Genomic DNA, 10,232 nt, shown 5'->3' on the forward strand with positions numbered 1-10,232 from the left:
CCTCAAAGAAGAATTTGTATGAATTTCAAACCCTGAATGGCTGTATATCTTGTTTGTATACCTTGAGTCCATCTAGGCCTTGTACATGCAAGTTTGGGTTTGTGTCCTATTAACAAAAAGAAATCAGTTTATTGCATCTGTTTTAGCCAGCTTAGAGCACGTGACTCATTCCTGGCCGACCGCAGCATTACCCATGAAAATGTTTTCTCTGGGACAACTGGCTCCGCAGTTGCTACCGAGAACACTTCTATGGGGCCCTGAACTATTTATAAAATGTGGCTTCATACACTCACACACAAACTTGGCTTCAGTTTTCTCCCCAGCGACAGCCTTCCGTGTTTGGGATATTAAAGTCCTGCTTTGACTTTCTGGGCTCCAAGATCTCTGTGTAGGAGTAAGTGTAGACGTTGGAATTTTACTTACAAAATTCTGATTTGCATTTTGGATCCTATTAAAGTTATCTCCTGTATTTATGACTCAGATGTTTACAATGAGTCGTCTGTTTTTCATGGGCGCACGAGTGAATTGAAAGTAGATCCAGCAAGGGCGATGAAAGAGAGAAACCCGGAGGTTTCTTTCTTTTTTTTCTTAAGTCTGAAGAATGTTAAAGAAACAAGAATCTGAGGCTTGGAAAGACTGGGAAAAAAAAAAGAAAGAAAAAAGTTCATGGCCAAGTGTACAGTCGAGTGCATTTAACTGTTTTGTGACTGTTCTCTGCAGTTTGAGGAAAAGTATTCACACATATAAATACCTTTTTTAAAATTTTTTTACTCTTTCAGGTTATTTTTTTAGAGCAGTTTTAGGTTCGTAGCAAAATTGAGCTGAAGACACAGAGATTTCTCATGTACTCCCTGCCCCATGCATAGCCTCCCCCATTCTCAACATCGCCCACATTTGTTACAACTGATGAACCTACACTGATACGTGATCGTCATCCGGCATCGGTTGCGGGCATTAGGGTCACTCTTGCTGTTGTACGTTCTCTGTGTTTGGACAAATGTAGGATGACCTGTATCCACCATCTCAGGATCATACAGAGTGATTTTACTCCCTAAAAACTTTCCTGTTCCTGCCCGCCTCCCCCAGCCCCCAGCCACTGTTCTTACTGGCTCTATAGCTTTGCCTCTCCCAGATTGTCATAGAGCTGGAAACATACACACGGGAATCAGCCTTCTCAGAGCGGCCTTTTTCACTTAAGAATATGCATTTCAGGTTCTCTACGTCTTTCCATAGCTTGGCAGCTCATTTCTTTATTATTCAGATAATATCTCTTCGTTTGTTGTTGTTCGTTTGGTTGGATTTTGGGGCTGTGCCTCACAGCCTGCAGGGTCCTAGTTCCCCAGTCGGATGGAACCCTCGCTCCTGGCAATGGAAGCATGGAATCTTAACCGCTGGATCCTTTACCCAGGAAAGTCCCAGCACTTAAGCTATTCTTACTGCCCTGTCTCAGTGATCTCCTCGTACCTGGTCTCTCAAGTGGGCAAACTCAGTGTAGCCCGTGTGTGCCGTGTCGGTGTCTTCAGAGAACACAGGATTGTACACCCTGTGTTTATGTAGCTGTGTATGTGTGAGAATACTACTGGGTTTAGGTTTAGCTGCTTGTTGCTCAAGAAGAACCCGACTCCCCGCTGTTGATCGGGGCAAGAGCTTTGAAAGGGGAGTTTAAGGGAGGCACAGGTAGGGGGTGGAGCTATATGCAGAACAGCAGTCCATTCCCACAATCGCCTTGAAGCTGGTGGTGCCGTGGCCTGAGGAACATCATCTTGATTGCTTTAGGTACAAAATTCCAGGGTCAGTTTGCCAGCGTTTGCTTGAGGCCAGTTCTCAGAATTTTGTAATTTGGAGCAGCTTATGTCATCGCTGCTGTCTGGTCATCTTGCAGTTAACTTCTTTCACCCCGTGGGGGTTTTAGGGTCTGCAAAACACCTCAAAGGGTATGGCTCAGAATATTACCGATAGCCCTTGAGAAACTAAAGGCCCTTGACTTGTTTAAGGGCTTCACTACTGCTATTTTGTCTTGCTCGACTCTTCTTGTGTGTCTGCATTTTCTCACTTCTCTGATTAAATGTATTCCTTGGCTAAAGTTTCTCTACAGACAAGAGGCAGGCAGAGGACATGGAGTGGTCTGTCCTGGGGAGATGCTCTGTTACAGGGGGGAGTCACAGTGCAAAGTGAGTGCCAAGGGCAACACCTGGGAACCTCTAGTCTAGCACGTCTGTGGTTTTCATGTATCATTTTTTAAAAACTGTTTTGTATTGGTGGTAGAGCCAATTAACAATGTTGTGATAGTTTCAGGTGAACAGCAGAGGGGCTCAGCCGTACGTATCCATGTATCATCAGTTGACTTCTGCTGTATCCGAGGAATTGTACAGCTTGGATGCCAGATACCCCTGCCTGGAAAGCGTGAGCCTCGACCCAGCACTGCCCTGCCTGCCAACACTTCCTGGCTTTTTGTTGGCTGTTGTTTCAAATTTATGTTTAATGGGAGGATAATTGCTTTACAGTGTTGTGTTGGTTGCTGTTGCCAGTAACTTGAATCAGCTATAAGTATACATGTATCCCCTCCCTCTTGAACCTCTCTCCCAACAGCACGTCCCACCCCTCTAGGACGTCACAGAGCACCGAGCTGAGACCCCTGAGCTATACAGTTGCTTCCTGATAGCTGTCTATTTCACACATGATGGTGTACATGTGTCCGTGTTGCTCTCTCAGTTCGTCTCACCTGCTCCTTCCCCCTCTGTGTCTCTTCTCTCTGTCTGTGTCTCTGTTCGTGCCCTGCAAATAGGTTCTTCGGTACCATTTTCCAGTGGCTTCTTTATTGTTTCCTTTAGGCTAAAATTCATGTAACATTTTAAAAAAATTTTACATTGGAGAATAGTTGCTTTACAGTTCTTGTGTTACAATAGTTGTGTACAACACAATATAGTTGTGTATATTGTGTACAACAATCGTTGTGTTAGCTTCCAGCATACACCAAAATGATTCAGTTATGCATATATCTGATCTGAAAAAGAATTAGAGCCTTTTCCCATATAGGCTTTTACAGAGTATTGAGTAGAGCTCCCTATACTATACAGTGGGTTTCTTGATGATCTGTTTTATGTATAGTAGTGTGTATATGTCAATCAAAACCTCCAGTCATGTAACATTAAAGTGTATAATTCAGTGACGCCTGGTGCATGCACAGTGTTGGGCAGCTCACCACCTTTATATCGAGTTCCAAAGCATTTCTATCAGCCCAACACAAAACTCCGTACCCTTAAGCAGTATCTCGTCACTCCTCCTGCCCCAGCACTGGGCAACCACCCATTTGCTTCTGTTTCTCTGGAATTACCTATTCTGGATACTTCATATAGACATAATCACACTTCATGACCATGCACATCTGGTTTCTTTAACAGGTGTCACGTTTTCAAAGTTCATCCACACTGTAGCATGTACTCAGGGCTTCGTGCCTTCCAGTGGCTGAATAGTATTCCATCGTAGGGGTATGCTGCATTTTGTTTGTCTCTTTATCACATTTTGGTGATTGTGAATAAGCCCGCTGGGAACATTTATTGGCAGTTTTCTGTGTGGGTATATGTTTTCAGTTCTCTTTGGGTTGGAATTGCTGGGTCATATGGTAGTTCAGTTTAACTTCTTGAGCAACTGCCTGAGAGCTTCTTCTTTTTTAAGTTTGTTTGTTTGTTTGTTTTAATATTTATTTATTTATTTGGCTGCCTCCGAGTCTTAGTCGCAGCACTCAGGATCTTTGCTTGTGGCGTGTGAACTCTTAGTTGCAGCATATGGGATCTAGTTCCCTGACCAGGGATTGAACCCAGGTCTCCTGCATTGGGAGCACAAAGTCTTAGCCATTGGCCCACTGGAGAATTCCCCCAATGGCTTCGTAAAGCCGCTTCTGGCTTAGACTACCATTTGGAACTGCTCTGGCCTGGAGAACTCTGCTCTGTCCTGCAGTGTGAACTGTTTGGAGCAGCCAGGTAGCGACAGAGCTGGGCTTGGAGCAAGAAGACCTGTGCCCTGGGCTGGCCTGCCCCGGATCCTCAGCCGACCTGAACCCCACTCGGTCCTCTGGCACTCGTGATCTTGGGTGGCCTCAGCTTGCAGCGAGGCTTGGCTTCCCAGCCAGAGACAGGCCAGGTTGCTGTGGTGAAAGCACCTGGTTGGTGGTCAGCGACAAGGGCCCTGGCCCTTTGGCTCCTGCAGAAAAGACGGGAAGTAGTCAGCAAAGTAAAGTATTTATTAAGAGGGGAGAAACAAGTGCAGTACATGTAGATGGCACACAAGCGGACTTGGGGGGAGAGAGTTGTGCCCTCGTGGCAGCTTGAATCACTTTTATGGGGTATTTCTTCCGGGTTTCCTTTGGTTAATCATTTTGGTTTGCCTGGCTCACTTCCCATATTTTCTATATCTCAGGATCCTCCCATGTGTGCGCACGCATCTCTTAGCCAAGATGGATCCGACCAAAAAGGCCTCTGGGTGGAACGTCCCTTGACACAACTCCCCTTTGGTCTCCAAGGAGCCTTTCTGTGTGTGTGTGGTTGGGAAGGTCTCCTGACTTCAGGAAAGAGACTTAGGTGATCTGGACAGGGCCTAGCCTTCTCCTGTAATTGTCCAGCTTGTCTCATCTTGGAGTTTCGGACCACGGCGGGTAAATCTCCCACCACTTTACCCTGGGGGGACCCATCTACCGCCTGCCTCACTCCCACTGAGCCTGAAAGAGGAGGAGGGGTGGATGGTGCATCTCGGCTCCTCTGTGTGGCCTCTGAGAGGTTCAGCTGTTGGTCCTTTGTTTACCCGTATGCCCAGCATGGGAAATAGTAAAGGGCGGGGTGGGAGCACTGACCTCTGCCTCATGGAACTGATGGTAGAGGGGGAGAGAGAGACATCAAATAAGAAAACCTAACACTTCCAACCTGTTACAAACCAGGAGGGAAAAGTGGAGGAAAATAGCCGACTGTAGTGATTTTACTTGTGGGGGAAGGGCACCTCATCCTCGCAAATTATCCAGTCATTCTGATGTTTTCTTCTGCCCAGGGGGCAGCCTTTATGTTTCAATGCCAGAGGAGTCTGAAAGCTGTGTTAGGAAAGTTCATTTCTGTTCTGTGTCTTTGCGTGATTTCATTTGTTCTGTCTCCCTCTCTGGGTAGAATCACTGGATGCCTTCCATTTTCTTTGGAAGAATGAAACCTAACCATTTTCTCTAGCTCCTGTCTCCAGATTTCCCCTTGATACCAGGAAGGGCAAGGCTGGCTTCGAGTAAGTGGGTGGATTCTGGCCAAGTGTGGTCAGTAGAAAATGTCCCATTGGCCCAGAGGGCCACAGGGTTCTCCCAGGTGCCTGCCCACGGTCCCCTCGAACCCGAGTATCCTCAATAAGAGTCTGGTGGAGAAAAGGGAAAGTGAGAAACACTTGACAATCAGTTCTAGGGTTTCCCTGATGGCTCAGATGTTTAAGAATCCACCTGCATTCAGGAGACGGGTTTGATTGCTGGATTAAGATCCCCTGGAGAAGGGAATGGTTACCCACTCCAGCATTCTTGCCTGTAGAATCCCATGGACAGAGGAGCCTGGCGGGCTACAGGCCATAGTGTTGCAAAGAGTCGGACACGACTGAGTGACTTAACACTTTCACTACTTTTTTGCTTTCAGTGGGGTTGTTTCTTTTGCTTGGTTCTGGGCATGGGAGGGGTGGGAGCTGTCCCAGCAGAGAGAGCCGGGGAGGTAAGAACCCTAACAACTCTTTAAGGTTATTTTCTAAGCCATAATCTGCATTTCTTGTTCATGTCTAAAATTAAAGTGGGAGGAAAATAAAAACCCTTATCATAAGCCTGATGGAGGGGTGGTGGGTTGAGGTCTCCCCTTTCTGCACATGCTTGAACTTGAAACCCTTACACAGCAGGGAGCTCCCAGCAGCTGGGGGTGGGTGTTGGGGAGGGGTGTTGGGAGTGGGATAGGGGTGGGGACTCTAAACTCATCGGTTTCATCAGTGGAATCTGATCACTGCTGCCCACAATGATGTGATTTAGAGACACTTTCCCTAGTTTCACTAAGGGCCTTTTTTTTTTTTAAAGGAAGTACAGTGAATTCGGGCTTCCCAGTGGTGCTAGTGATAAAGAATCTGCTTGCCAATGCAGGAGACGTAAGAGATGTGCGTTCAATCCCTGGGTTCAGGAGATCCCCTGGAGTAGGAAATGGTACCCCACTCCAGTACTCTTGCCTGGAAAATCCCCTGGACAGAAGAGCCTGGTGGGGTACAGTCCGTGGGGTTGCAAAGAGTCAGACACAACTGACTGAATGCACACACACATAGTTACTTAGAGTTAGTTTCAGTTGTATAACCGTGATTCAATAAATTGCATTATTATAAAATGTGGGCTATATTCCTGTGCTGTCCAGCATATCCTTGTAGCTTATTTGTTTTATATTTAGTAGTTGGTGCCTCTTAATCCCCCACCCCATCTTGTCCCTCCCCACTTCCTTCTCCGAACTACTAACCATTGGTTTGTTCTCTGTGTCTGTGAGTGTTTCCATTTTGTTATATTCTTTTGTTTACTTTATAGATTCCACACATAAGCTGTGGTTGTATTGGTTTACTTTTTCCTGCTTTGTGGTTTTTCTAACTAGGTATTTTCTTCCTCATTTCATCTTCTTCCTGCTGTCTGTCCTAAAGTCGTAGATGAGCTCTGGGTGTGTGTGTGTGTGTGTGTGTGTGTGTGTGTGTGGTCTCTGTGAGGGTGCATGGGGGTCTGGACTTGTGTGTGTATGTGTGTGTGTCTGTGTTTGTGTGTGTATGTGTGTGTCTGGGCTTCGTCATTGTGCATGTGTGTGTGTATATGTGTGTCTGGGCTTCATCAGTGTGTGTGTGTGTGTGTATGTGTGTGTCTGGGCTTCATCAGTGTGTGTGTGTGTATGTGTGTGTCTGGGCTTCAGTGTGTGTGTGTGTGTGTGTGTGTCTGGGCTTCGTCAGTGTGTGTGTGTGTGTGTGTGTGTGTGTGTGTGTGTGTAGTCTCTGTGAGGGTGCCTGGGGGTCTGGACTTGTGTGTGTATGTGTGTGCGTCTGTGTTTGTGTGTGTGTGGTCTCTGTGAGGGTGCCTGGTGGTCTGGACGTGTGTGTGTATGTGTGTGTTGGTGGATGTTTGGGGAGGGGTAGTTCTAGGTGTCTGTGATGTGTGTTTCTCTGTAGTCACCGTGAGTGGTTCTGTGTGTGTATGTGTGTGTCTGGGCTTCATCGGTGTGTGTGTGTGTGTATGTGTGTGTCGGCTTCATCAGTGTGTGTGCGTGTGTGTGTGTATGTGTGTGTCTGGGCTTCATCAGTGTGTGTGTGTGTGTGTGTGTGTGTGTGAGGGGGGGTCTGGGGGTCTGGACTTGTGTGTGTATGTGTGTGTCTGGGCTTCGTCAGTGTGCATGTGTGTGTGTATGTGTGTGTCTGGGCTTCATCAGTGTGTGTGTGTGTGTATGTGTGTGTCTGGGCTTCAGTGTGTGTGTGTGTTTGTGTGTGTGTGTGTGTAGTCTCTGTGAGGTGCATGGGGTCTGGACGTGTGTGTGTGTGGGTGTGTTGGTGGATGTTTGGGGAGGGGTAGTTCTAGGTGTCTGTGATGTGTGTTTCTCTGTAGTCACCGTGAGTGGTTCTGTGTGTGTGTGTGTGCGTGCGTGCGTGCGTGCGTGCGTGCACACTTGCAGGGAGAGAGAAGTGACAGAGCTACTCAGAGCTGCATTCCCTCCGGGTTTCCCTTCAGTCCCCGAGCTTGCGAGGCCTCCAAGGACTTCAGGCCAACCTACCCAGCAGGGAATGGCTGTCACCTTGCTGATCTCAGGGACTGAGAAGGTGAGAACAGTGGTTTTTCCACTTCCTACACGTAAACCACTTGCAGTACGGCGTGGGCGTGAGCGTGCCTGGCCTCCCTGACCTCGTCAGTCACTCCCCATGGTAGACAGGTGACTCTGCTTGAGAAAGACTTCCTGAACCCTCCACTGCAGGACCAGGCCTGCCCATCGCACTCAGCCTGGGCTGCGGGAGCCTTTACAAACCTGTGCGGTCTGGCCACACTCCAGACCAACTGGATCGGAACCTCCCAGGGTGGGGCCGACTTCCCTACTGGGCACCTGGGGCATTTGATATTGTTAGGGGCTCGGGGAAATGAACGATTTTTAAAATATTTTTAAATTGTATTTATTTATTTTTGGCCATGCTGGGGGTTTGTTGCTGTGTGGGCTTTGCTCTAGCTGCCGAGAGCGGGGAGGGGCTGCTTGTTGCAGTGGCCTCTCTTGTCGGGAGCACAGGCTCTGGGGTGTGCGGACGTCAGTGGTTGCAGCTCACGGGCAGTACTGCAGACCCCGGGATCTGGAGCGCAGGCTCAGTAGTTGTGGTACACGAGCTTCGTTGCTCTTTAGCATTTGGGATCTTCCTGGACCAGAAATCAGACCTGTATCTCCTGAATTGGCAGGTGGATTCTTTAGCCACCAGGGAAGCCCTAAAATTTTTTAATAGGAGGGAAAAGCCTGAATAAAATAATAATGAACATATAATAATGACTCTAACCTGGACTACATTGCTCTTCCTATCAATGCAGCCTTAAAATATACCTTTCAATATAGGAATAGTTTTAAGGACAGAGGGGCCCAGGTCAAAGGCCCTGGTCTACTGTTTATGGGATAGAATCAATCTTGCCTCCCTTCTTTCAGTAAAGGTTTACTGAGTGTGTAATGTGCAGGGAGGTCTTCCCAGGTGGTTCAGTGGTAAATAATTAGCCTGCCAATGAAGGAGATTCGGCTTGGATCCTTAGTTCGGGAAGAGAAGGAAATGGCAACCCACTCCAGTATTCTTGCCTGGGAAATCCGATGGAAAGAGGAGCCTGATGGGCTATGGTCCTCAGAGTCGGACACGACTTAGCCACTGAATAACGGCAACAATGTGCGAGGAGGCAGCCTCCTTGGTCTTGGGGAGTTTAAGTAAGAACTTCATCATTTGGACTTCCCTGGGGGCTCAGACGGTAAAGCATCTGCCTACAATGTGGGAGACCTGGGTTCAATCCCTGGGTTGGGAAGATCTCCTGGAGAAGGAAATGGCAACCTACTCCAGTATTCTTGCCAGAGGAGCCTGGTAGGGCTACAGTCCGTGGGGTCGCAAAGAGTTGGACACGACTGAGTGACTTCACTTTCCTTTCATCATTTTAGGATTGTTTTGCATGTTATGATAAAGTTATCTTGTGTAGAACACTTCTATAGGCTTCGCCAAGACAAGAACTCTTCCAGATGGAAAAGAAAAACATCTTCACCAGTTTACAGATAAAATAATAACAGACACAGAATAAGCTGCTGAGCAACCCACAGCTCAGTGAGGACTTCTGATACTATTAATAATATATACCTTGGTCTTTTTAAATATAGATTTCTGGGGCTTTTGCTCGGAGATTTGGATTCAGAAGGCCTGGGAAGGGCCCCAGGAATATGTATTTTTATATAAAAGCACCCAGCTGGTTCCTAAGGGTAGGTGAGTTTAAGAAATGCTGCTCCATGTGGCCTGGGGCCAGATCAGCCGAGAGGAGGAACTGAAGTCAGCCCAACGGAGGGGCCCACTCGGCACTATTGACGTCTGGGTCCAGATCTTGGGTGGGGGCTGTCCTGTGCCTTGTTGGATGTTGAGGAGCATTCCTGACCCCTACTCACCAGATACCAGAAGCACATGCCCCAGTCGTGACAACCAAAAACTCTCCAGATGTTGCTCAGTGTTCCCACGGGGACAGAATCACCCCACCGAGAGCCCCCTGGGCTAAGTACATGGGCTGAATCCGACGTTTCCTGTGTTTGGGAGGTGGGGCGTCCTTCACTGCCTACGTGAGTGCTCAGTTGCTCAGTCGCGTCTGACTCTCTGTGACCTCTTGGGCTGTAGCCCACCAGGCTCTGTCCATGGGATTTTTTCAGGCAAGAATACTGGAGTGGGTTGCACCTGTCTTTAAAACATAAAATATGCCCATTTCCAAGACTCCCCTGATGTCCAGTGGCTAAGACTCCACACTCCTAATGCAGGGGGCTGGGGTTTGATCCCTGGTCAGGGAACTAGATCCCACATGCCACGACTAAGAGTGTTCATGCCACAACAGAAAAGATCCCACGTGCCACAACCAAGATTGGTGCAGCCAAATAAATAATCAAATTTAAAAAATTTTAAAAAACATTTCCATCAAAAGGAACGGAGCACAGACTCCTGCTACCATGTGGATGAACCGTGAC

This window comes from Bos mutus, chromosome 25 (assembly GCF_027580195.1).
Source record: "Bos mutus isolate GX-2022 chromosome 25, NWIPB_WYAK_1.1, whole genome shotgun sequence".
NCBI lineage: Eukaryota > Metazoa > Chordata > Mammalia > Artiodactyla > Bovidae > Bos > Bos mutus.